General features: G+C 44.7%; 1 long non-coding RNA gene across 2 annotated transcripts in view; it reads right to left on the bottom strand.

Moving 5' to 3' along the window:
* LOC110255743 overlaps positions 1–27,438 on the bottom strand; it is a 131,421-nt gene that overhangs the window by 27,819 nt on the left and 76,164 nt on the right. For both annotated transcript variants that reach the window (XR_002336485.1, XR_002336486.1), the window contains exon 2: positions 5,445–5,617. This is a non-coding gene — a long non-coding RNA (uncharacterized LOC110255743). The remainder of the gene's footprint in view (positions 1–5,444; positions 5,618–27,438) is intronic.

Here is a 27,438-nt window from a genome sequence, read left to right as displayed (position 1 = left end):
ATATCAAAACCTGGGGTGGGCGCTGTGGGGACACCCAGGTGTATGAAACCTGGGTCCTGGCATCACAAAGGGAACCACTGCATCCAACTGGACACAGTCCCAGGAAGACTCTACAGCACATCTCGACGGGGCCACCCCAAGTCCTTCTTGTCACTGGAAGGCCCTGCAGAAACCTCATCAAATCAGTGTCCCACCGTGTGCCTGGGACAAGAGGCCCAAGTGTCCATCCTCACCGCCTCCTCAGCCACCCTAAGGGAGGCCAACGACATCTAGCTGTCCTTGACCTTACGACCACCCTGTGTTTCCAATACAATCCCACAGGCAACAAGAAAGAAAAAAAAAAAAAAAAAAAAAAAAAAAAGCAGCTTTACTTTAGAGACGTTCAAAATCTGTTTATTCAAATGATTTTAAATACCTTTTTTAAGGTTGTGAGTTTTTTAAAGAAATGCCTCTGGAATAGAACGGACTTACACACACGCGAGCGGAGGTTGGCTTAGGTGCCAGCATCTCTGCCACGTGCATCCTGAGCAGACTGCCCTGCTCCTCCTGGCCCGACCAGCCCTCGCCTCGCCCGTCCCCTGACTAAGCAACAAGGAAGTACGTGGACCCGCCTGCTTCCTCAAGCAGATGGCTCCTTGCTTTCCAAACAGATGATGGGGAAATCGGCAGGATATTTTAAGGTTGAGCTGATTAAACACACCAACGTGTGTGCTTGTGGGGGCTGGGTGAACGGCCCACTACACCTGGCACCTGGGCAGGAGATGTGCGCCTTCATCCCTCGCGCCTATGGCTGTGAGACGTCAGGACCACTTCTCTCCTCCTTTGCTTCGGCGCCCTGAGCCGAGCCCTCTGCTCTGGGGCCACTAGAGTTCTTTCAGGAGGACAAGGAAGCCAGCAGGCCACCTGCTGGAGACCCACCTACACTCAACGCCTGGACTGGGGAGACGGAGACAGCAGAACAACTGAGCAACTCTAAATAAATCTACTGTTGAGGCATTTTAGGGGGAAGAAAAATGGCTAGTTGGTGATGTTTGTGTAAAAATCATAAAAATGTAATTTTTTAAAATGTATTGGTTTTCTTTTTTAAGAGTCGTTGCAGTGAGTATGATGCCCCCTTGTTCCTTTATCAAGAGGTATTTACTGGGTTTACAGTATGCGAGGCATCCTGCTAGGAAAATTCTTTCCCATCAGCCACATAAGAAACTGCCTTATTTTCTGCTCTCTTCCCAAGGCCTAGAATAGTTTTTGGCACATAGGAGAGTTCTAACACCTTTTTTTTTTTTTTTTCAGCTGCACCCATGGCATGCCAGAGTTCCTGGGCCAGGGATCAAACCTGTGCCACAGCAGTGACTGAGCCACAGCAGTAACAACACTGGATCCTTTAACCACTAGGCCACCAGGGAATTCCCATCTAACATGTTTTTTGGTGAATAAATTACACACAGACACAGGGGCACCCATGTTTCTTCTCCACCAGGAGTTCCTACGGGGATGAAAACCAGTATAAAGACCTTCCCTTCCGAGAGTCTCCAGGTCTTTCCTGGAGCCTCTCGGCTCAGCTAGGTCCCCCAGGATGGACACAGCCTCACAGCAAATAAGTTAATTCACCACCGGAGGTTAAGCGACCACCCGCCACATGCAATTCCGTCTCCAACACAACTGGGCTGCTCAGCAACAGAGAGGATAGAGCCCCTGTTTTCCATGAGTTTCTGTACAAAACCTTACCGGTTGCCACAAAATAACCACTGAACCCTTTCACACCCTAAGACACTGAACACAATCCCTGGACGAGAGGGAAGGACCATTCACGCCGTGCTGAGTCCAAGGAGGCGCAGGCATCAAGGAGAACACAAAGGGGTCAGAAACCTGAGGGATGATGGAAGACGGAAGTGCTGCATTAGGCCTTGCAGCCCTGGTGGAGAACGGAAGACAGGGCATAACAGGAATACAGGCGCGTGTGTGCACCTGTGGGCAGGACGGAGAGCAGACGAGGCACGCCAGGAGTTCATTCTGTCCAGCTCGATTTAAGTCCACTGAATAAATATTTATCAAGTTCCTGCTATGTGCCAAGCATTGTGCTAGGTTCTAGGGATACAATGGTTAACAGACCGACAGGGTCCCTGGCTCGCTGGCTGGTGGGAGATGCAGACTAGCAGACAGACAGAACAATACAACGAGATAAGTGTTGTGAGGGGTGAAAGTCCTGGTGTTACGAGAAGGACAGAGAATGGACCCAACCCAGATGGGAGGCTCAGGAAAACTTCCTGGATGGTCCTTGGAAGGACGGTCACGCGAACTCCTGCAGCCAAGGTAGGAATTAGTTGAGTGAATCTGGGCAGGAAGCTTGTACAGCTCCTACCCCAGAAGAGCAGGTGTGATGGGCCACGGGGGTATGAAGCAGGCTGTCTGCACAGGGGAGGGGAGTGAAGTGATGGGGTTTGGGGCACAGAAGCAGTGGCCAGGTGTGCAGGCTTGGGGCACTGCCTGTGGAGAAGCCTGGACTTTACCCTAAGAGTGATGGTAGCCACGGAAGCCTTTTAAGGGAGGGAATGAAACAAACATATCTGCATTTGGGGCAGGGGACTCTGCGGGGTGAGATGACCCATGGAGGAGAAACGGCAGCTCAGAACACAAGGCTAATGTGTAGCTCGGCTCTTCAAGGGCTACCCTCCTCCCGTGCAAGAGCTAAATGACCCTTTCAGGAGTGAATGAAGGAACTGATCACCCTGTCAGCCAATCGTTCAGCGCAGGACTGAAAACAGGAGACTTGCCGTAAGGATCAGGGAAACACCCATCGGAACACGGACCGTCCTCAATCTTGAATCTCATCAGACAAACGATAACAGTTGTCCACGCAGCACAGGGTAAGGGAGGGAAAGCGCTCCGACCATGGAGCTGAAAGACCCACATCTGACCTGTAGTTTTGCCAGTTATTCAGTTTGAGCTGTGCCTTCATTTGTCTGACCCGCAGATCCCACATGATACCTGCCCTTTGGTGGAACTGCACAGCACACACGAAGGGAATGGGCGTCTCAGTCTAGGGACGTTTCTGTTTTCAGCTGACACGTAGGAGCTGCGGGGGATTTTGCACCCTGGTGGCCTTTCTAGGTCACCCTTTGTAAAAAGAAGTTAGTGCGACCTGCATGACAATGAAGTCAAGCTTTATTCGAAAGGGAATTTAGAAAACAGGTAGCCAGTGTTGTTCAAACTTTGGGCAGGTAACTATGCGGTCCACGGGGAGACCCCAGCAGGTGGACTGGGAGAGAGGTGTTGAGAGCGCAGCTCCTGTTGCTGTCCCCAAGGAGGGGAACAGCAGCAGAAGTAGGCAGAAAAGATAACGTACCTGAAGACCCAGCGGTTGATGAGATGGCTTGGAGATCCCCTGCAACCATTTTTTGGTATATATTTTTTAATTAAAGTATAGTTGATTTATAGTGTTGTGCCAATTTCTGCTGTGCAGCAAAGTGACCCAATCATACATACGTGTGTGTGTGTGTGTGTGTGTGTGTGTGTGTGTGTGTGTCTCTATATATGTACACCTCTTTTCCTATATTCTCTTCCATCATATTCAATCTCAAGAGACTGGATATAGTTCCCTGTGCTATTCAGCAGGACCTTACTGCCGACTGATTCTAAATGTAAGAGTTTACATCTTACGAACCCCAAACTGCCCGTCCCTCCCCCTCCCTCCCCCTCCCCCTTGGCAACCACAGGTCTCTTCTCCGTGTCTGTGAATCTGTTTCTGTTCTGAACATACAGCCATTTAGGAACAGAGTCTAGGTTAGACGCCAGGTCTCCTAAGTTCAACACCCGTTCCACAATCCACCCCCTCAAATTAATTAGGACAGACCGAGACCTTAGGATGACTCGTGTGAAGTCCAACTTAGAGGTCTTCTCACAATTCTGTGGCTGGCAGCCCAGAGTTAGGTGGTCTTGGAGAAAGAGAAGGCAGTGGGAATAGTGGCGGGAGGAGGTGAGGTGTCCCGGGATCTGGCTGTTTGGAAAGGAGGTGAACCCCTCTCGGAGAGGAGGGGAGAGGCTGGGTCACGGCGGTCAAGAAAAGCAGGAGGACTCATAACACACATGGATCCGGACACATGAAACCCCCAGACAAAGGAAGAGCAGAAACAGCAGACGGTGGAGAGCAGGTCTGGGAGAAGGTTCCTGAAGAAGCTGGGAAACCAGCTCTACGGAAAACGGCTTGTGCCAGGCAAGCTCAGGAAAACAAGGCGGGTCCTTCAGATCAAAGAGAACAGGCAGAAAGCGACTGGGCTGTTAGAAACTTTAGACCCTCAAACGCTCCTGCTCGCAGTCTGATGCGAATCATCTCCGTCCTTCTCCTGCCAACGCAGTCCCCGCACTTACACCCCTGGCCCAGCCCCATCCAGGCTTTGCTTTTGCCTGCAAAAGAGTCTGACACCAGGGCAACATCAGTGAACCAAGAAGAACTTCAGGAAAACAAGAACTTCCTTAAGACATGAAATTGTCAGCTTGTGGCCTTAAGTCCCCACGTTCTCAAAGCATCTCCAAGATTTCCTAAAGCAATACAAAGACTTGGCTCTGGGGGCGGCGGGGGGTCCATTTCACTTTCATGGTGAAATAAAGCTCGGCCGAATTTTTGGTTTGTTTTCTGTCATCACAGAGTTAGCCCTCAGCAGTTGGGTCGAATCTACCCTCCTTAAAGACGCCAATCAATCAATCATTCACAACCCTAAAACCACTTTCGGTTTCTCCAGGACATTCCAAGGCAAAGAGCACGGAAATAAGTTGACTCCACAAGCCACCCTATCCAGGGATCCTGCACCAGCAAGACCCCGGTTCACTGTCTCGAGCATCTTAGACCCTCCGCACCCCTGGAATATCAGGCATGGACATCTAAAGCCGCCACCAGAATCTCTTTATCGAAATTGAAACCCGTGAGTCTTCTGGGCTCCAGTACAGTTCACCATTCACATTGTCTAACTGAGCTCTTCACTACAAATGGTTTTAGGCTCTGATGCAAGACAGGAATTTGAAGCATGCATTCGAGTATTTAATGGTGTTAATTTCTGGTGCACACAAACACCAGCCTCACTCAACAATCCAATAATCTTGCAAAATAAAGAAAATACACCAGAGAGTGAAATGCAGCATGAAATTCTTCAGGATTGCAAGCAAAGCAGTTCCCCGAGCCTGCTGCTCCTGATAATCGAATAACCACCTATGTGCAGACCCTTAAAGACGTAAAAATAAGTAAAGAAAATAAAAGATAAAAGATGGGGGTGCTTTCAGAGGGAAGACTCGTTCCAGTTTTTACATTCAAACATGTTTGGATGCGGCTCTGAGCTCTCAAGCCTGTCCCAAGCTAATTTTAAACGTAGCACATCCGATCCTACCAAATGAACACCAGTCCCTGTCGGTCTTTCTTTTTTAAACTGTCAGGCATCAGTTGAAAGAAATCCTACCTGGAAATATGGACGGTCTCTTTTTCGGGCGCCTCAGGTGAATGGGTTCCAGGTTTTTAATGTTTCTCTGCAGTCTTCCTTTAATGTCATTTCCTACGAGTAATTCAGGTGGCAGGCTACTCCGTCTCGATGCTTTATAATCATTTTGAGATGAATTCAGTTTGTTCTTCGTTCTGGAATATAAATTGCTGTCATCAACTGCCATGGCAGGAAATACATTTGGTGTTCTTAACAAAAATCCGAAAAGTCAGACCCAGCAGCAGCCACCGCCGCCACCACCACCGCCGTCTCCGCCCCAGATTCAGATGTTCTCATGCTTTGCCCCACACTTGTTTGGGAAGCTTAGCAAGTTGATAGGCGTGGACTCGAACAGGTGTAGAATTACTAAGTAGCCCCTCCTCCCCACAGTTCATAGCACAGGGGAGGAGAAATCCAAAAAAAAAAAAAAAAAAAATCATTAGGTGCGGAAGACCGAGGAATTTGACCAGATGTGGCACGAGGGTAATAAAAGCGGTGCAATGGTTCCTGTGTGAAATGCCTGTTTGACTGGTGCAACGACGCAAAGCAAACACAGCTTACTCTTTAGGAACGGATACCTCTGCACATCGCAAGCCTGATCATGATTTCCCAGACTCTCGGAGATTTTGACAAAGTTTTGGGGAAACCTTTTCAGGTCTCCGGCTACCTTTTTGGTTCAACTCCACACGCAGAACAAACATCCGTCTTTATGAAATTCCTCATCTGGCAGGCAGCCCACTGGAAGCTAGCTGGACGAGGGATGTGAGAGATGGTTGGGGATGGTCAGGAAGGAACCCGTTGGGGGTGTGGACCGAGCAGCCGTGCCGGGAACCCTGCTCCCCACCCACCCCTTCCATCCTGTGCGCTACCTGGCAGATAGCATCTCCAAAAGCCCAGCTGTCTGGTGGCCAAGTCAGAGGTCCAGCACACGCGCTGCGACCTACAAGGGGAGGGCGCCTCCACTCAGCGAGCCGAAAGGAAACGCTGTGGCCCTCCCGGGAGTCTGCCTTGCTCTCCGCTCAAAGGGGCACCTGGCTTGGGAGTCTGAGAAAAAGCGGCATTGCCTGGATTCCTGCTCCAACCAGCCCACGTGTTCTGTCTTTCTCTTCTGGAGTTTGCATGTTTGTGTCTTTTGTTCCCTGACCCCTTGCTCTGTTTATGGGGAAATGGTTTGCCCTTTTTTCTTTAACTGACTGTGCAGAAATTATAAACTCTATCATGTATGCTCTCATGTCCCAGGACGGTGTCTCCCTGACCCCCTCCTCGTCCATCTCTGTGCCTCTGCCTCTGCCGCTGCCCCTGCCCCTGCCCCTGCCCCTGCCCTTGCCTCTGCCTCTCTCTCTCTCTCTCACACACACACACACCCCTCTCTTCTGCTCTGTCTGGTCGCAGGGTGAGTCAAGATGAAGATAAGATCTGCATTTTCTCTTTCCAGTGCCTGGACTCGGAAGATACATAACATTATAAAGATTTAGGGGTTGTTTCAGAAATCACTGTTTACTCTGGTTTCCTAGATGCCAAGTGGGTTGTATTAGGAGGTCGAATTTAGGAGCTGGGTCTCTTCACCTAATTGAGGACACACTTCGACACGAGGATAAGTTTCATTTTCATTCTCTTTTTCCCTTTCAGCAACAGGTCTTCAAACTAAAACAGATTTTTCTGAAAAGTATTTGTTACAAGGATGTCCCGATTAGGGCTGCATTGTAATCTATAAATTATACTTACAATCCAGCCATCTATTTTACTTACTAGGTTATTAGTTATTTTACTAATTCTGAGAAGCCCCCTACACCTTTTTCCTCGCAGGACTTAAAACTAGTTTAAGTGGGAACGTACCATAAACTTCAAAACAATGGGTGGCTTGTACAAAACTATTTTGAAAAGCCCATAAGCTTAATGAAAACACACTTTTTTCCCCCCTAGTAAAGAAATCAAAAGTAAAGCATTCAAGTTTGAGGTCATGATTTAATAAGAGAAAATCTATAGCGAAAATCTCAAGAACAGTGTCTAGGTTTCAAACATGTACAAGGGTGGAGCCTTAAGGCACATATTGCCAGATGCTAACAGGGGGGAAATTTAGCAACAAACAAGCAGAAAGTTGAGCCATTTAGTGACTTGCTTTCCCAATTTATGGTATTTGCATGGGGCTAAATAAGAATGTACATGAGGTGAAATGGAGGCTCAGAGGAAAGGTGTTATTATCACATCCAGGGTGGAACAGGTACAGCTGCACCTTGAAGAGGCTGCCGCCAGCCTGACGTTAAGTGCAGAGGCATCTGGAATGCATTATAATAATAGCTGTGGTTGACCGCACACTAAATACCAGCCAGGCTCTGCGCTAGGCTCCGGGCATGTGTTATCTCATGGATTCTCCCTAATCCCCCTGTCCTACAGATGAGCACACTGAGCCTGTCAAACACGTAGGAACTGGGGGAAAGGAGATTTGAACGTAGGTTTGGCCTGACTCCCACACTTATGCCTAAGTCCAGGCTTTAAACCACAGCGCACTGAAAAAAACCAAAGACTACACGACGCTAAAAACAAACGAAACCAGGCTGCCTTATGAAATGTACAGAGAGCATCTGAAAGAACTTCGCCTATTTTCCTAACCCAATTCTTGGTTTTAGGTGGGTCTCCACTGCATCCCCAACCAAGGGAGGGGTGATCCGGCTGACCTAGCTGACCCCCTCACCCCCAGCTATCAGGAGGTCCAGCTATCAGGAAGTCCTGGAGGTGCAAGGAAGGTAAGAAAAAGCAGGAGGAGACTTCAGGTGTTTGTTTTCATAATAAAATATTCACATTAAAATTCATTTTAGATAAATGTACTTTCCTGAGATTTAAATCATAAGAAAAAAAAAACCCTACCCTACGGAGAAGGTGCTCCTAATCTCCCAATTCTCTAAAAATAGAGAGGACTCGAGGGTTCCTGATAAGCTCCGTTTAATCCCCCTCCTGCCCAACTAGTCTCCACTGGTTGGAACTATGAACAGACAGGAATCGAGTGCATTTAATATATTTTCTTAAAGAGAAAAGTGAGAACAGCTTGAATGTGCTATTATTCAAATTTTAGGTAATGAAAAAAGGACGGTTTTTATTTACTCAAAAATAGCATTAAAGTTGTGAACTTAAAAATGGAAACTTTTCTTTCAAAATATTTAAATTGACTGACAGCGTGAATGATAATCAACCACACACACACACACACACACACACACACACACACACACACACACACACACACACACACAAAATGTGGCTTGGTTTGGGCTGAGCGAGAATATTCCCAGACTCTAATGCGAAGTCCATCTCGCCCTCTTCACCATTGAATTCAACAGGCAAAGCTGAATTTTGTTTTTTTGTTTGTTTGTTTGTTTTCTTTCAGCTTGTCAAAAGAATGATGACGCTATTGGGCTCTGAGCTAAAAGAAATCTTAAAACTTACAGCTAATTAAGTAATTTAAAATATGTAACTGGACATCTTCTATTCCTACACTTTTGAATAACCATCATGTTTTAAAGGTTTCCACTCTCTTAAAAATCCATGATATTAATGTTGAATTATTAATCATTTGAATTATTCTAATTTCTTATCCTTCGAAAAGTTGTGGATTTCTTTTTCTTTTTCTTCTTTTTTGGCCATCCCATGGTATATGGAATTCCGGGCCAGGGATCAGATCCAACCACAGTTGAGACCTACGCTGCAGGTTCCTTAAGCCACTGTGCCAGGCTGGGGATCAGACACGCTGCCGATCCTGCTGTGCCACAGCAGGAACTCCTGTATTTTCTTATTAAGTGATGTTACCATCTCATGAACATTTTATCCTTCCTGCTAATAAGACATTACCTTCTTTCTCTTAGAATGCTCAAAATATCCCATAGAAAGGTATTTCTTCGCTTTAAAACTATAATTTCCTTATGAATTTTGATAGTTGTTACCACTGCTAAATTATTCGGCTTTTTGTGAGAAAGCTGCAAGTTGAGAAGTGTACAATTTTACAACTGTAACCCTCTTGCTCATTATCACCTTTCGAGACATGATCCATCAAGATTTGAGGTCTGTTAAGAGTCACCCAATTAATCAGCTTCCAAATTCCAATCTGACTCTGCTGTACTGTATATCCTGTGAATGGCTCTTATTGTTGAACCCTTTATTCAGTTTGTCAACTGAGAGGGTGCATTATTCAGTGGGTTGGCCACCAGGGGAAAAATATCATTGTATAGAAGGTCAGAACGAAGGGTATCGCCCAGCCAAGCAGGTGCACTGACGCATCTCTTCAAGAGGTCACCAGCCACCTCTTACTGCCACATACCTTTGCTTGGTGTTGTTAACACAATGCAGTATTATCTAGGGTGTGACTATGGCTGAGGAACTCTTTTCTCAGTTCCTAAAAATACAACGGAGACTTTCAGTACTTATCTCATTGGCTCTCCCCAGCAATTAACACTACGGACCAGCCTTTCCCTCTTCCAATGCTCCTTGGCATCTTAGATGGGTATTTTCTCCTCTCCTTCCCTGTCTCTGGCAAACCCATGGACTGAGCACCTATGATGTGCCCGACACCATGCAGAGTCCAAGGTCTCTGCCCTCAAGAACCTTTTCATTGAGGAAAGGAGCAGCCCTATAACAAACTAGTTATTGCAACTCTGTGCAGAGGTGACATAAAAAGCCACACAGTCAGCTCTTCCTGGTGGAGAGGTGAATGGGAAGGGAAGGGTTTTCAGGGGAAAAGGACACAGTGCATGAGGAAGGCGAAGGGACCAGTGCAGAGGCATGAAGATGTGTCATCACACCAGATGTCCACAAAAGGTCAAGGACAGTAATCCCATCGCTACGCTGGGGCGTCACATGGGGCAAAAATACAGACATGGGAAAAGTCAGATCAGGCAGTCCTAGCAAAGAGGGAACTGAAGGAAAACCCATCAGTCAGAATTATTATATATTCCGTAAACACCACCACAAATTAGACATACGGAAGATAACCTCCTTTAAAAAATAAATCAGCATTAAAAAACTGGCTCTAACCTTTTCAAACAATTTGGTCATTTCTAACAAAATGTAAAAAAAAGGCATTAAAAAAAAAAAATTCTGGCTCCAGTAAGTAACACTTCTCCTGAATCATCTTTCTTTATTCCAGAATCTACGCTCCAGGGATTTGTTGAAGAGACTCAAACACGTTTTTAATGTCATGCAGACTGTACCTTTTTAAAAAAGCTTCAGAACCAGCTCTTCCTGGCTTGAAATCCAACTTCATTTGCACTTGCATTCCTCTCGGCTCAATTTTGCAAGTCTCAGCAGAATGCCAGCATAACTGCCTGGCCTTTTCTCAAATTAAGGTAGGGCTTAAGGGCACATTTTTCTGGGCTTGTCGTCCTGGAGTTCTTCAGTGAAAAGGTACAACATAAACAACTCCTTGCACGACCCCCGACACAGCCCCACAGTCTGTGCTCATAGAAGAATCGAAGCTTTTCAAATATATTAGACAATGTAACCTCAAAAATGCGGTGGCTACAATCAGGTTGGCAAGTGCCTACTGTAACTGAGATGGCAGCAGCATGAGGGGCATTCAGCAGACGTTCTCAGCCACGACTGCAACTTTCATCTGTGTGCCAATGACGACGGTGAGTCCAAGCCATACCCCAAAGTGAGCAGCACCCCAGATCTGTAGGTTCAATTGCATAGCAAACGTCTCCTGGTGGGAACTCAGCTTGTCCAAAACGGACTCCTCCAAACCTCCAGGCCTGAATGTCTCATCTCACTGAAACAGCATCACCACTTGCCCAGTGACTCGGCTATGAATCCTGAAAGTACCCAAATGATGTCATGTTTACCCTTCAGACATCGTTTCCTCCGTGTCCTTTTCTTTTTTTTTTTAATTTTTATTTATTATTTTTTGGGGGGCTGTACCCCACAGCATACGAAAGTTCCCAGGCGAGGTGTTGAATCAGAGCTGCAAGCCGCAGCTGTGAGCCTACTCCGCAGCCACACCAATGCCCAATCCAAGCTGCATCTGCAACCCACACCACAGCTAATGGCAATGTTGGATCTTTAACTCACTGAGTGAGGCCAGGGGTCAAACTCACATTCTCGTGGATACAAATTGGGTTCTTAACCCACTGAGCCACAGTGGGAACTCCTTCCTCTGTGTCTTTTTTCTGCACCTCTGCAATCACTACCCAGTGGTAGCTTTCCTGATCTCCATCCTGAGCTATTGCTTCAGCTTTCCCACAGGTCTATCTCTCTTTCTTTTGTTTTCTTTTTATGGTCACACCTGCAGCATATGGAAGCTCCCAGGCCTGGGATTGAATCTGAGTCACAGCTTTGACCTCTACCACAGATGCAACCTACGTTACAGCTGTGGCAACACTGGATCCTTTAACCCACTACGCCAGGCCGGGGACTGAACCCATACCTCTGCACTGACCCAAGCCACCGCAGTCAGGTTCTTCACCCACTGCACCAGAGCAGGAACTCCGGGTCTGGCTATTTCTAATCTTAGTTCTTCAAGTGGTCTACCTTCACCACGGAATCTTGACTTTTCATATCTTAGCAAATTATCTCTGGCTAGCTCATGTTGCTCTTTAAGATACTGTTTGGACAGAGCACCTCTGATGAGCTCTGGTCCAGAGAATCAAGGCTAGTTCTACCCTGATACAAATGCTATGTATCTATTAATGCAACATAGGATGACTTTAGCTTTTCTGGCAGCCATAGATCTTTAAGTGTCTGATGGTTTGACCAATCAAAACACCTAAACTTCAACACATGCCTTGCTGTGAAGGAGGACCCACCAGTCCTAGACCTGGGATGCTGACTTTCTGAAAAGCATCAGAGGTCTTTCATGCTGCCTCCATGAGGAGGGTTTTTGGTTCTTAGATCCAGTACTTTGCTTCTCTCCCATGTCTGGGGTTTTGTTTGGGGTGAGGGAAGAGCAAAAAGGGTAGTCTTCAGAGCTTCTTTTAATCATTTGTATTCAAAAAAGTTCCTTGGCTGAGAAGTCTAAACTTATAAGTTTTGTATTTGAACAAAACAAATAAATCACTGTTCACTAGGATTAGGCTGTTTAATGTTCTGGTATCTTGATACTCTGAGCTAAAAAAGGAACGTCATTTTTGCTTCTTTCACTAATATGTTGTGTGAATCAAGGAAGCAGTGGTTGCTATCCTTAGATAAAAGATGTTATAAATGCAAAAAGAGATAATAAATAACAGCAAGCTGAGAAATTACCTGTATTCATATCATGCTAGATTGTATTATTCTGGCAAACAAAGTGGTAACTTTGTCATTACAATATGACTTACATAAAATGTTTTTGCTTAGAGGCTGGTATTCCTGATTAAAAAAACAATCAACAAAATAAAAATAGAAGGAAACTTCCTTGACCTAATAAAGGACATTGACCTAATAAAAGACATTTACAAAAAACTTACAGACACTATCACACTTCAGAATGAAAGGTGAGCATTCTCTCCCTCTAGGATCAAGAACAAGGCAAGAATGTTGAGTCGACAGGCCCCACTTCAATTTAACATTGGTCTAGAAGTTCCACTCAGTGAAAATGGGCAAGAAAATGAAATAAAAGGCATCCAGATCAGAAAGGCTGATATAAAATTGTATTTGCAGGTAACATGCTAGCTTATGTAGAAAATTTGCTAGAATCTACAAAAAAGTTACAAGAACTATGAGTTCATCAAGGTTGCAGGATGCAAGATAAATGCACAAAAAGCAACTGTATTTCTATTCTAGCAATGAAAAACTGGAAAACAAAAATAAAATGCTACACAACATTATAAAAATATGAAGTACTTAGGGATAAATCTGACAAAAAATATATTACTGAGAGAAATAAAAGAAAAAAAATAAATGGAGAGATATACCATGTTCATGGGTCAGAGACTCAATGTTGTTAAGATATCAATTCTTTCCAAATTAATCTATAGATTGAACATGATCCAAATCAAATCCCTAGCAGAATTTCTTTTGTAGAGGTTAACAAAGTGATTCTAAAATTCATACTGGGAGTTCCTGTCGTGGCTCAGTGGTTAAGGAATCCCACTAGGAACCATGGGGTTGTGGGTTTGATCCCTGGCCTAGCTCAGTGGGTTGGGGATCTGGTGTTGCAGTGGCTGTGGTGTAGATTAGCAGCTGTAGTCTGGGATCCTCCATATCCTGCAGGTGGGGCCCTAAAAAAAAAAAAAAAAATTAAAATTCATACTGGAAGGCAAAGGATCAAGAATAGCCAAAACAACTTTGATGAAGAAAAATTTGCAGGATTAATAGTACTGATTTCAAGACTTTACCGAAATCTGCGATAACCAAGACAGTGGGGTACTGGCCTAAAACAGACAGAGATCAATGAAATAGAATAGGACATTCAGAAAAGGATCCCACAAACTAAAATTTGACAAAAGTGGACATTCAGAAAGGGATCCCACAAACTAAAATTTGACAAAAGTACAAAGCAAATTCAGGGAAGAAAGGACAGTCTTTTTAAGAAATGTTGGTAGCATAACTGGCTATCCATATGCAAAAATTAATTAATCAGGTCTATATCTTCCACCAAATACAAAAACTAACTAAAAATGGACGACGGACCTAAACATAAAGTAAACCTACATATTTTCTGAAAAAAAAATTAAGAGAAAACCTCTGACCCATAAAAAAAAAAAGGTGTGAAATCTTTTAGGCCAAAGAACTTCCAGGTCAGGATAAAAACTGGGTATCTTAGGTGGCTGAGGTGCAGCATTGCGAAACACCCACAGGCTGGACGAAACGAGCCAGTCTGAAGATTCTTCCCCCAATTTCCAACACTGCTGATGTTCTTTGGACTTGCCTGTTAGAACCTTCCAGGTGTACGTGGCAGCATGAATGCCTGCAGTGGCTTTGGAGCAGGATCAAACACTGCACTGATTGTTCAGGGGACACCTCCCATTTAATGAAAATATTTGAAATATCCTAGTCATGGAACTAGCTCTATTCTGTGCAAATTCAGGTGTGGTCAATAGAAAACCTTTATAAGTCACAGCCATTTAAATCACAACCTAGGGAGTTCCCTCGTGGCACAGTGGGTTAAGGATCTGGCTCTGCTAACTGCTGGGGGTTGGGGTCAATCCCTGGCCTGAGAACTTCCACAGGCTGTGGACACAGCCAATAAATAAATAAATAAATCCCAACTTAGCTTTATATGGTTAGCATTTTTCAAAACGGCATATTGCTTCTTTTTTGTTTTAGAGCCGAGCCTGTGGCATATGGAGGTTCCCAGGCTAGGGGTCGGATCAGAGTTATAGACACTGGCCTATGCCAGAGCCCCAGCAACACCAGATCCCAGCCGCATCTGCAATCTACACCGCATCTCCAGCAATGCCGGGCCCTTAACCCACTGAGTGAGGCCAGGGGTTGAACCTGTGATCTCATGGGTATGAGTCAAATTCGTTTCCGCTGAGCCACGATGGGAATGCTGTCATATTGCTTCTTAGGCAAACAAGAATAAAAATAAATTTCCCCCCAAGCTGACATTAAGTGGAAAAAAAGATTTAAGAATAAGATTGAACTATCACAATGAAAAAGTCTGATCTAGTGGACAAAGAACTCTGTAACCCCAAATCATGTCTTAAATGCATTTAGAATACCTAAAAAAAATATGATGGGCCACGTAGGAGGCCGTGAAACAAATCTCAAAACACCAGTTTGTGCTTTGTTGTCATCCTGTCTGAGACATTCTCCTATCGCTCCCCGGGAAACCTAGGAGTCAAGAGCAAACATAGCAACACTACCTTTCAGTCTGATGTTGATCATCGTATGTACAGCAGATCCCCCCAGCCAAGCATTTTTCATCAGTATCTCCTCTGCCCTAAGCAATGTGGCACTACCTTCATCTCCATTTGATACAGGAGGAAACTCATTAAGAACGCCAAGAAACTGCATGGGTCACTAGTTACAGCCAAGCCAGTTCTTCCTTTGATACCAAACTCTCTTAAAATATAAATTTCTCCTCTGAATCTTTGTTCCCCCACTAGCTCCCATCGCTTCCCTTCTGCTTCTGTCTTCCCTCTCCTGGTCCTTTATCCTTATCCACAAAAGCATCCACAAATCATCTCCTTTGTCCCACCTGCATTTCTGGCTGCCCCCACCCCACCCCCACCCCCAGGAAAAAGGGACTGCATCAAATGAGAAATTTCAAAAGGTGTCCCTTCCAGGACCTCCAGCCTCAGGTATGCAAAGGAGCCACCATTTTAGTTCCTTTGTCCAGGAATTAAAGTCCAAGTCAGAATTCCAAACATCTGGTTCACACAAGATTTTAGAAGGTGTCATGTTTGCTGACTCACTATTGAGTCCTAGGAAACTGTATCAAAACTCGGGGGGCGGGGGGGGGCCTTAACTTTTCAACTTTCTCAGGCTCTCCTATCATCTCAGAGAGATCTATCTGTCTCTTCTTCTGTTTACTTATTTTTTATCATTTTCTGGATAAAAGATGATTTATTTTATAAATAAATCAAAGCGAGGCAAGGCCCAAGTGTCAGAAACCAAATTTCATATAAGCCAAACCAACATCCTGTAACTCTACCTCCATGAAATATAACTGCAAATGTATATTATTAACTCATGATGAAGAGCCAAAAGATAGGCTCTTAAGACAGCTCTTGAAGCAGACCTATTTTTGATTTCTTGCATCAAATTCATACTTCTTTGACTGGCTTTATAACTGCAATTAGTAATCAGGATTGAAAGGAAGGCAGATAATTTCATCGTAGCTACATCTCAACAAATTCCCTATTTCAGATTCTTTTTAAAATTCCTTTTTGTGACAAAGGAAATATGCTTGTTGCAGAATATTTGGAAAGCACACAAAAATAACTAAAAGGGAGCAAAAAACATTTTAGAGCTTCACCAGTCAAGACACCCTGGGTCAACACTTCGGGCGTATTTGGTTCTAGATTCCAGGCTTTGTCCTGCTACCCACTGCCCGCCCAGATTGGGTCCCAGAGCCCCCTCTCATTTGGGTGAAAGGTCCCATGGGGTTGGGAGGGGCCGGTATCTCTGGAGCCACACGAGGGTGACGGAGGAGTGAGGCCACTGGGTGTACGGAAGTGGGGTGGAAGACACTGGTAAGTGGGGTGAACAGCTCTCCCCTGAAGGGCGGTGGCTACGCAAGATCCAGGGAACTGTGTCTGTGGGAAACTGAAGGCCCAGATTTACCTCATCCTCTGGGTTTTTGAAAGCAGCTTGAATCCCTGATTTGTGCGTTGAAATATCCGGATTTGCAAATGTTGGCCTCAGGTTTATTTTATTTTATTTGCTTTTTAGGGCCGCACTCGCAGCATAGGGAGGTTCCCAGGCTATGTATGGCCTCAGGTTTTTAAAGACAGTGTATGGACCAAATTGTGCATCCGTGGAGGCCTCTAGTTTAACCTCCTTCCCTGGGGGTCAGGTTTCCACAGAACTTCTTGAGTCAGCGCCTTAACCCATCCTTTTCAAACAGCGGGCCTAGGGACCGAGCTGGGCCCAGGCGAGACACGTCTAGGAAAGTGTGCAAATAACTGTCCTGCCTTGGAGGGTCACCTTGCCAGGGGCCACAGTGAAGATGCTTGCATCTTGCAGCAAAGAACCAACCCTACTTAACTAAGTGCATTCTCCAAACTTGGTTGAAGACAGAACTTTGTTTCTTGCTTTCTGGGTAACAGTTACTATTAGTTTTCAGAGCTGAGCTTCTGCAAAACAGAAAGCTGTTTGTTAAAAGCCGCTTTGGGCGTGAGGGCAGGCCAGGGAGAAGAAACAAATAAGCTTTGAATCCCTGCCCGCTGTTTGCCAGGCGCCGCCTCCTCTACGGGAAGAGGCCTCCAGGCTCCGAAATCCATACACAATCAGCTCCTTTGGGACTTCCTGCGGCTCTCAGCGTTACTACTCAGCATTGCTTCAAAGTCGACTACTTTCACCCGTGCTGAAGAAGACCCACCAGAGAAAGGTCGTTCCAAATAATTCCTAGCAGGCTCCGGAGTCCCACACCAGCCAAAGGAACTGTCTTTTTAATTATCATTTATCCAGGCAGGTAGAGCATTGAATTTTTTCACCCTTGTAGCACACACCACCTGCTGGAAGGGGGCAACAGAAGTCAAAACATAACGATTTTTTTTTCCTACGGATTGTCCTCCAAGTAGACAGAAGATAACTGAAACACACCAGCGGTCTCACTCCATCGGTACTTACTCAGTTATACGCACACCGGTAGTTTTCTTGTTGTTAAAACAAGTTTCTCCACAAAGGAGCAGCTATCACACCATCTTGACGAAATGCTACCCCATGAGGGAGGTCAGGTTTTTTTCCATCTGTGACTGTTTGTGGTTTCACCTTGGTCTTTACAGGGATGTCGAAGTTTGACTGGTAATTTAATAAAAGCTGTTTTGTGGTTTCTCCCTTTTTCCACAATAATTCTGAAGTTCTCGAAAGATCAGCCACTGCCTCAGCCCCAGCTTTTATGCCTTTGTTTTTGTCAGGCCTTTATTTTTTGTTACTCGTGATCTGAAAGGGCAGGTATCTGTAACTGCGGCATCTCTAATTCTCCTTTTCTACACGGAGAGAGAATCCTTACAGTAACGAAACATTTAAGAATTCTGGAAAATGTTAGAGTTTTGGAGAGCCTAGCACAGAATTCTCCGTGTAATTCAGCCTTTAAAAATGGTATCTTTGGGAGTTCCCATTGTGGCTCAGTGGTTAACGAACCCGACAGGATCCATGAGGACGACGGTTCAATCCCTGGCCTGGCTCAGTGGGTTCAGGATCAGGTGTTGCCGTGAGCTGTGGTGTAGGTCACAAAAGCAGCTCCGATCCTGTGATGCTGTGGCTGTGGTGTAGGCCGGCAGCTGTAGCTCCTATTCAACCCCTAGCCTGGGAACGTTCACATGCCTGCCACAGGTGCAGCTGTAAAAAAAAAAGAAAGAAAAAAAAGATATATTTATCAACTGTTACAAATGTTTCCTTCTTTGTTACTCTAGGAGAGGACCCATAAGAAATAAACTTCTTTAAATCACTTAATACAAAAACTTCTTGTACTGAGTTATCATTTACTAAGGTCACCTTCAGTATCCATGGGCCACTGGCTCCAGGACCCCCAACCAAAACCAACCAATGCTCAAGCCTTTTGTAAAACACCCCAGTTGGCTGAATCTGTGTTTGCAGAACCCACGGATAATGGAGGGCCAGCTCAATATACCATATTAAACAGATATACAGATGAAGCTTCTTTTCCCTAGAAAACGCCCACAATTTAATTTCCACTTTGAAATATGAAAACGACTCTAGTGAATACCCAGATGCAACAATTAGCAGTATTTTGTAGCGTTTCATACTTACTGAGAGCGTGGGGGGTGGAGAAAGGCGGGGGGGGCGGGGAGGGGGAACCATTGTATTAACCGCATTGTTAGCATGAGGTGTGGGGCGGGTATGTGTGTTCATGGTGACTTTACTCCCTGCTGAGGGTGTAAGAGGTGCTCCCGTGACTTCGGCTGACCTTTTTTTTTTTCCCCACCAAACAAGCTAGTCATTTGAATCTTCTCACATCCTGTAGCTGTCAAACGCTCTTCCTTGACATGGATGCAAAGCTGTAATTTTCTACACGCACTGCTCTTTTTTTGGAGGAGGTATGTGGTTTTCGGTTTATGTTGTTTTGTCTACATTCTTTGCACAGGTTTCTTCTGATGCAATGCTGCACGGGATATTTATTATTTTCCTAATCCTTAGCGGGCGAAAGGAGAAGCAGGAGCACGAATGCGTATGTGTGCACACGTCTGCATCTCTGTCCCGACCTCCATGTGTGAGCAGCCCGGGATGTTTAGACAGGTACTGCTACCTGGGGGATAAAATGAATCACCCCTGGGCGCTCCTTCTCTGGTACTGGCTGTGTGTTCTTCAGATACATACAATTCAAAATCCATGCTGCCACCCCATTGTTGGGGTCACATCCAACTACGTGATGGATATTTCCATCCGGATATTCAGGATCACCGAAGGCTCAACCCGTCCAGAAATGCAGTCGCCGTCATTGCTAAATTGCTACCCCTCCTGCATTTCTTGACCACTGGAGTTTCTAACTTGGGCATCATTCCACATTCCCTCCTCTCCCCGCCACCACCCTTGCCCGGTGCTGCCAATTTTACCTCCTCGAAGTCATTGCTTCCTCTGTTCCTGTCACCTCTGTCCTAACGCAGGTCTCCGTTAACTCTTGCCCAGACTCTGCAATAGCTTCCTCTCTGCCTCCAGGGCTCTGCCTCTCAAACAGGTCCCAATCATTGGTGCCAAAGGCTCCATTGAGAAGCCAAGTGGCGAGGTCATTCTGCTTCCGTTGTCTCCATGGCTCCCTAGGTCTACAGGCAGAAGGGCAATGCTGGCTGCATTCCATACCCTGGCACCACCAAGGCTCTCCTCCAGGACCTGGTGCCCTTTGCTTCCTTACGCTCACCTCTTCCAGTCACCTTCTCTGCATCTGCCTGTTTAGCAACGCTCAGCTGCACAGGTCACCATCCCTCTCTCCTCCCCGGCCCCCATCTCCCCAGATTCCATGAGGAAACTGTTGCTGGGAGTTCCCATCATGGCACAGCAGTAACGAACCCAACTAGCATCCATGAGGACGCAGGTTCAATCCCTGGCTGTGCTCGGTGGGTTAAAGATTGGGTGTTGCCGTGAGCTGTGGTGTAGGTCGCAGAGACGGTTGGGATCTGGTGTGGCTGTGGCTGTGGTGTAGGCCGGTGGCTACAACTCTGATCCAACCCCTAACCTGGGACCCTCCAGATGCCCCAGGTGCAGCCTTAAAAAAAGGCAAAACAAAACAAAACAAAACAAAACAAAAAAAGAAAAAAAAACTTTGGCTTTTCCCAACTGAGCTAGTTGCCCCTCTGAGCGCCTTACTCCCTCACACGACTGGCTAGCACTGCCTTTTCTACACTGTTTTGCAATTATCTGTCCACGCACCCGTCTCCCTTGCTAGCAGCCAACTGGTTTCTTACCCATCTTTGTAGCCCCAGTGCCTCGCCTAGTACCTGGCATACAGTGGTGCTCAGTAAATGCCTGCTGGGCTGTGGAACTGGAGGTGCATCCTCCTGACTTCCTGGGTCACCTCTGCCTGGCCCTGGACACGTGTGCTCCACCGAAGGCCAGGCTCCCGGGGCCAAGAGGGGGAGCAGAGGGAGGGGCCGGGAGAACGGTGTCTCCTGACTCCCCGCAACTTCTAGAAGCAGTTTGGGGCTGCAGGAGTGATATTTTCACACACTTCGACACACATACCTAACTAGTTGACATCAGCAAAAGGAAGTTAGAAAAAGAAAAATAAGACGAGTTCAAGGCCGACTGAGATATTATGCAGGTAAAAGGTGGGTGTGGAAGGATGACCTGAACCCTTGACTCTGACCTCCTAAGGTTGACTTTCTTGATTCACAAACGGCTCAGACATGACCATAAAAAACTACCCTGGGTAAGTTTCAAAAGGAGGGAGTGCAAAAATAATCACAGGAAGTCTTTTTTTTTTTTTTTTTTAAAGTTATACCTTAGAGATTATCATACTAAGTAAAGTAAGCCACAGAAAGACAAATATCATGGCATTGCTTATGTGTGGAATCTTAAAAAAAAAAGATACAAATGACTTATTTACAAAACAGAGATTCACAGGGAGTTCCTGTCATGGCTCAGCAGTTAACAAAGCCAATTAGCATCCATGAAGATGCAGGTTCAATCCCTGGCCTTGCTTAGTGGGTTAAGGATCCGGCATTGCCATGAGCTGTGGTGTAGGTCACAGATGAAGCTCGGATCTGGCATTGCTGAGCCTGTGGTGTAGACCAGCAGCTACAGCTCCAATTAGACCCCTAGCCTGGGAACCTCCATATGCCGCGGGTGTGGCCCTAGAAAGACAAAAAGACAAAACACACACACACACACACACACACACACACACACACACAAACCCAGAGATTCACAGACATAGAAACAAACTATGGTTACTCAAGGGGAAACAGGGAGGGATAAATTAGGAGGTTGAGATGAGCAGATACATGCCAATATATGTAAAGCAGACCTACTGTATAGCACAGGGAACTCTATTCCATATTTTGAAATAACCTATAAGGGAAAAGAATCTGGAAAAGAATGTACATACACAACTGAATCACCACACTGTGCACTGTGAGTAGCACAAGGCTGTAAATCCACGACGCTTCACTTTTTAAAAAGTTATACCAAAAGAAAAAGAGAAAGAAGAGAAGAGAATTCTAGTGCTAATCCATGTAACTGACATTTAATTTAGATTCTAAGTGACACACCATAGATTTGGGCAAGGACAGCAGCCCCATTTCGAGGGATGAGGCAGGAAGATAAAGGGTCATGCTTTAAATACAGCGGGAAGAAGCGGCGGGCAGGCTGGGGGGTGGCACCCATGGGTCTACTATCGGTCACGGCGAACAGCATCTCCCTGGGAGCCTCCGTGCCCTTCTGGACGCACTGACCTCGGAACGCACCACGGGGCTGAGGTACAAACAGGATACCCACCAAGGGCTGACAGGTGCCACCGTTCAATTCCACGCAATGCAACACATCTCCCGAGCTCTTTTATGTATCAGAGATGCAAGTCCAGAAGGTCCCTGGTGGCCTAGCAGCTAAGGACTTGGTGTTGTCACTGCTGTAGCTTGAGTGTGCTCTATGGTCCGGGGAGCTTTTGCATGCTGCGGGATAAAGAAAGAAAGAAGAGAAAAAGGCAGGCAGGCAAGCAGAAGGAGGGAGGGAAGGAAAGAAGGAAGGAAGCGTATAATCTCCTAGGAAACAGCTGACTCTGCACTAAATGAAGGTAAAGAAGGCCTTATCCTAGACCTCAAGGAACTCACCATGTGCTGTGACATGGCCTTTTTTTGGGTCTGGGAGGCAGATGAGAGACTATTAAACTGGAAATCAGAAGATCTGGGATTGATTTCAGTATGTGGAAGCAAGGAAGGGAAAGAAATAATCCAGTGGTGAGAGGTCGGAATAAAAGAATTAAAAAATTTCTGAGCTTGAGGAATTTACAGTTTAATGAACCAGGGAGCACAATGCTACCTGACCAGATGGAACCTCCCGGCTACTGGAAAGCACAGCCAGGGTGCACCTTGAACCAGAAGAAGGGGTGGGGGTGGGGAGAGATGAAATTTCATCATATATATTTAATGAACAATTGAAATAGAAAAATGAATATAAGCAAAAAAAAAAGGTAAACATAATTTGTGCCAACAAATGAGCCAGTGTTTGTGCTGAATTTCACAAACGCAAAAGACTGTGCTGTCTGTTCACAAGTTCAAAGGGTGATTATCTCTGTGCCACTCGGTGGGCAGAGCAAAACGAAATATGTTAGAGACCAAATGAACGTTAATGTATAGTTACATACAACTGCTGACCTGTGGAGCTTCTAACCACAAAAATTCAAATAAAGTTATAAGATGTACATCTGTTTTCAGAGAGAAAAACGCAGGAAGGAATACCTGGATTTCATTTTGAAAAGGCGCTGATGCAGATTGCTTTAACTTCATTTCTGACTTATCAGTAACCAAGTGATTAGTAACTAGAGGGAAGAACATCTAAAAATCGGCTGAACTTTCGCAGGGTGTATAAAACATCGTGTTAATGACGTTGATGCTTCCCGGTAGGTGTGTTTCTCAGAGCTCGAGGAGGGAGCCCAGAGAGGTGGGACTAGCAGAGAGGGTGGAGGCCCAGATAAGTGGGAGTCTTGGCATAAATACGATACCCTTAGGCAAGAGTAACTCATTCTGCCTGGGCCATAGTATTTGCTAAATAAAAGCAATTTCTTATTCTGTTCTCTTTCAAATTCTACATCCAATTGCATGGAATAATTCTGGAATGAAAAACTGTGTAGGGCGAGTCAGGATATGAGTATTTTTGAAAACGCTTATGGCACTGTTATCTGATCTCTCAAAGAATGCTCGTGTAATACCCTGATAAAAATAAAAATCAATAAAAGATGATAATCCACAAAGCATATAATCTCCTGGGAAACAGCTGCTAATGCACCATATAAAGATAAAGAAGGCATTATCCTAGACCTTGAGGAATTTACCACGTAGCATGAAATGGCTTTGGTCTGGGAAGCAGATGAGAGAATATTAAACTTGAAATCAGAAGATCTGGGCTTGATTTCAGTATGTGGAATTTATTAGCTGTGTGATCTGGGGTACACGAGTTAACCTCTCTGAGCTGCTGCAGCTTCATCCCTAAAGCAAGGATGACAGCATTCACTATGCAGGAAGTGGGTGTGGGAGGGTAAACAAGATAATTCTCATGAAAGTCCCTAGACACAGGGCTGGGCACAGAGTTAGTCCTTAATAAACATCAGCTACCTTGGAATTTGAGGGAGCTGTGCTGACTTTTACAGGTAATTCCAGGTGACAACAGTAAAACGTCCTTTATCTTCATGCAGTGCAAAAAAACAGGAATCAAAAAATACACTGAGAGGGACTGACAAAGAATTAATCTCCAAAATATATAAACCGCTCATGCACCTCAATATCAAACAAAACAAAAACAAAGAAGCAAAAATCCCCAAACAACCCAATCAAAAAACGGGCAGAGGTCTAAATAGACATTTCTCCAAAGACAGACAGATGGCCAAAAACCACATGAAAAGATGCTCAACATCACTAATTATTAGAGAACTGCAAATCACACTCCTATATATAAAAGAGATAACCAACAAGGATCTACTGTATAGCTCCAAAAAATCGATTCACTATTCTGTAATAATCTAATGGGAAAAGAATCTGAAAAAAAATGAACATGGGTATATAGATAACTGAATCCCTCTGCTGTACACCTGAAACTAACACAACCTTGTAAAGCAACCGTCCTCCAATTTTTTAAAATTTTAAATAAATAAATATACCGGGCATCATTCTGCATAAAATGAAAACCACCCAGACCAAAGAGACACTTCAAGAAGGAGTGAAATTATTCCCATGACACAAACATGCATCACTTTACACGAGATGCTCCCTCACAAGATTCCCTTGGGTGTCAGACTCCTCTATGGGGGTAAACTGTGTGGGCGCATGTACGCATGTCTGCATACACACGTGTGTGCACACCCCCATCCATCTTTCCACTTCTTAGTTCTCGAAAGAGCACCAATCTCCCATGGCAAATGACTGACCTTTCATAACCCTTTGTAAATAAAAAGAAGATAAACTCACTTTTGAATCTGTGTCCACACCCCCTTGATTTTTTTGCCTCATCCCCCACTTTCACGGACACAAGTTAGGGCCAGAGGAGAGAAGAATGGAGGAAACACAGACCCACACACGCTGGGCTGTTTATGGACTGAGCTGCTCTTATTCCTCAGGCTCCTCTCCTCTCCCGCCCCACGAAGCGTGCTGGCCCTGCCCTGGGAGTTCTAATGCAAGGAAAGGTGGACCCTCTGCAGGGGCGGCTCTGGGGTAGAAAGGCAGTGGGGTCAGGATGCAGCAACTGTGGCCTGGGGGACGTGGCCACCCCGGAACTCGGAGTGGGAAGGAGAAGCTTCTCTCACCTGCCAGGTCTGGTTCAGAGCTGGGCAGCCGAAGGCATATGCAGCGCCTCTGCGGCAGGTGCAGTTCTGCAGGTCTGAACTCTAGCTCCGAAGCCGCCCTCTACAGGCCCTGCACCCTACCTGGATCAACAGATTGATTTGTTCGGCTTGTGTCAACACAAACGAACCTCTGTCCCAGAGACAGAAAACACGTGCTCAGAAAGCCCTTCGCTGGCTGCTTACGTCCTGGCCTTTGGAGAAGGGCTTCCCGAGCTGCAAGGGCAGACAGGTCACATGCCCACCAGAAATGATGGCTCTTTACTTCATCCTGATGTCTCTCTTTTGGTTAAGTAGCCAGGAGGAGGGGTGGAGTGGAAAAAGAGGGGCAGGAACATTGTGTGATATTCTGTAAGTAGCTGGCTGGGAAACAAGCCTTTTCACCTGTTGGCTTCCCTAATAAGGAAAACAAAAATTCCGAGTTATATGGTCTCAACAATTTCCTCCAGTTCCAAAAACACTTGTGACTCTATGACCCACCATGCGACTAAGATCGCTGGTATTAAATTGGAACACATTTTTAAAATGAATTAAATATATTACTTAAGATGACAGAGGAATAACATAAATCTAAAGAATAGGGAAGGGAAAGATTTGCGAGCCATATAAAACCAGAAAGAAGTGAATCAGAAATCTATGGAACTGATGAATCTAGGAATCACCTCTTTAAAATGACAATAAAGGATCAAAGCTTCTGCCAAAGATAGATTAAAACTGAGAGAAAGGACAAATACACGCCTTTGGGAAGAAAGAGCAAAATGTGTGGCGAGGAACAATACATAAACTCTATGTTAGCAAATTTCACAATGTGTAAGAGGTCACTGCTCTCACAGAAAGCTGACCAAAGGGACCCAAGAAAAACTTCTGACATACCAAAATGCTGATAATTATGGTAGAACTTGTAGAATGGCTAAAAACGAAAACCCGATTTCCCAAAAGCCGCTAGTACCAAATTATTTGACGAGCAAATGTTAGGAGCAGACGCTTCTACGTTATTCAAGTCATTCAGAAAACAGCAAAAGAGGGAGAGATTTCCAATTCATTTAATAAAATGCATATATTGTTGTTGCAAAGAGCAGAAAAATACAGCGCCTCCAACCAATACGCGAGCAAAGGAAAAATCCGTAGTTTGATTAACACTTAGGAATACAGATGCAGAAATCTTTAAATGTTAGTACATCAACTGAGTGTAAAGAAAATAGCAAAGGAGACTATATTCCAGAATGTGAAGACAGTTCGACCTTAAAAAAGCTGGTAAGAATTGATCACTTCAATCTACTGTAATTAATCTCAAAAAAAGTGGGAAACACAGTCTCATTTCAATAGATGCTGAAAAGGGAGTTCGCTTCATGGCTCAGTGGTTAATGAGCCCGACTAGGATCCATGAGGATGCGGGTTCAATCTCTGGCCTTGCTCCGTGGATTAAGGATCCGGCATTGCTGGGGCTGTAGTGTAGGCCAGCGGCTGTAGCTCTGATTCAATCCTTAACCTGGGAACCTCCACATGCTGTGAGTGCAGCCCTAAAAAGCAAAAAAAAAAAAAAAAAAAAAAAAAAAAAAAGAGAGAGAGAGAGACACTGAAAAGCACTTAATAAATTTCACCTCTTGCTTAAAAAATTATAAATTATAGTTTGTCAGGATTAGAAGAATAAATCATTAATGCGATAAAATTATTATCCACAACCAGGTAACACCTTACATAAAATGATGATATTCTCAGCAAAATCAGAAACTGATAGTATTCAATAAGTTTATCTAGGAATTCTGACTAGCATAATAAAATAAGAAAAAGAACCATTGCATTATTTGCAGATTATATAAAGTTAAACTTGTAAAACCAATTATTGAAAAAGCACTAGAATTAGGAATTCTAGTAAAAAAAAAAAACTCTACAAAAATACAGAAAAGCCTTTGTTTTCCTGTATATTAGCAATAATTAATTGGGATATAAATTTGTCGCAAAGATCCAATCCATTATAAAAAACAAACTTAAGATAAGTATAGGATCCACATGACTTCTGAGATTAGTTTACCACACTTTCTAAAACTAGCTTACATATGGAAAGCTTGACCTCTTGCTAATACTGCCCTAAGAGTTTTATATGCGTTATAGCATTTACTCTTCATACCAGTGAGATAAAGTACTTCTAAACCCATTTTACAGATGAAGAAACTGAGGCCAAGAAATATTACTATTCAAACCAAAACCTAGTAGACTCTGGTTTCAAACCCAGAAGACAAACACCATTATTGGAAGGTAGTAAGATTATCCACCAGGAAAATACAAGAGAATCACCAAAAATCACCAAAAACTATAAAAACTATCAGAGATGAATAGTTATACAAATATACAAAGATAAACTGATGTTCTAACAAGCAGCAACACAAAAAAGAAAACACG

This window comes from Sus scrofa, chromosome 11 (assembly GCF_000003025.6).
Source record: "Sus scrofa isolate TJ Tabasco breed Duroc chromosome 11, Sscrofa11.1, whole genome shotgun sequence".
NCBI classification, from domain to species: Eukaryota; Metazoa; Chordata; class Mammalia; order Artiodactyla; family Suidae; genus Sus; species Sus scrofa.
This window is presented reverse-complemented; position numbering and strand designations above follow the sequence as displayed.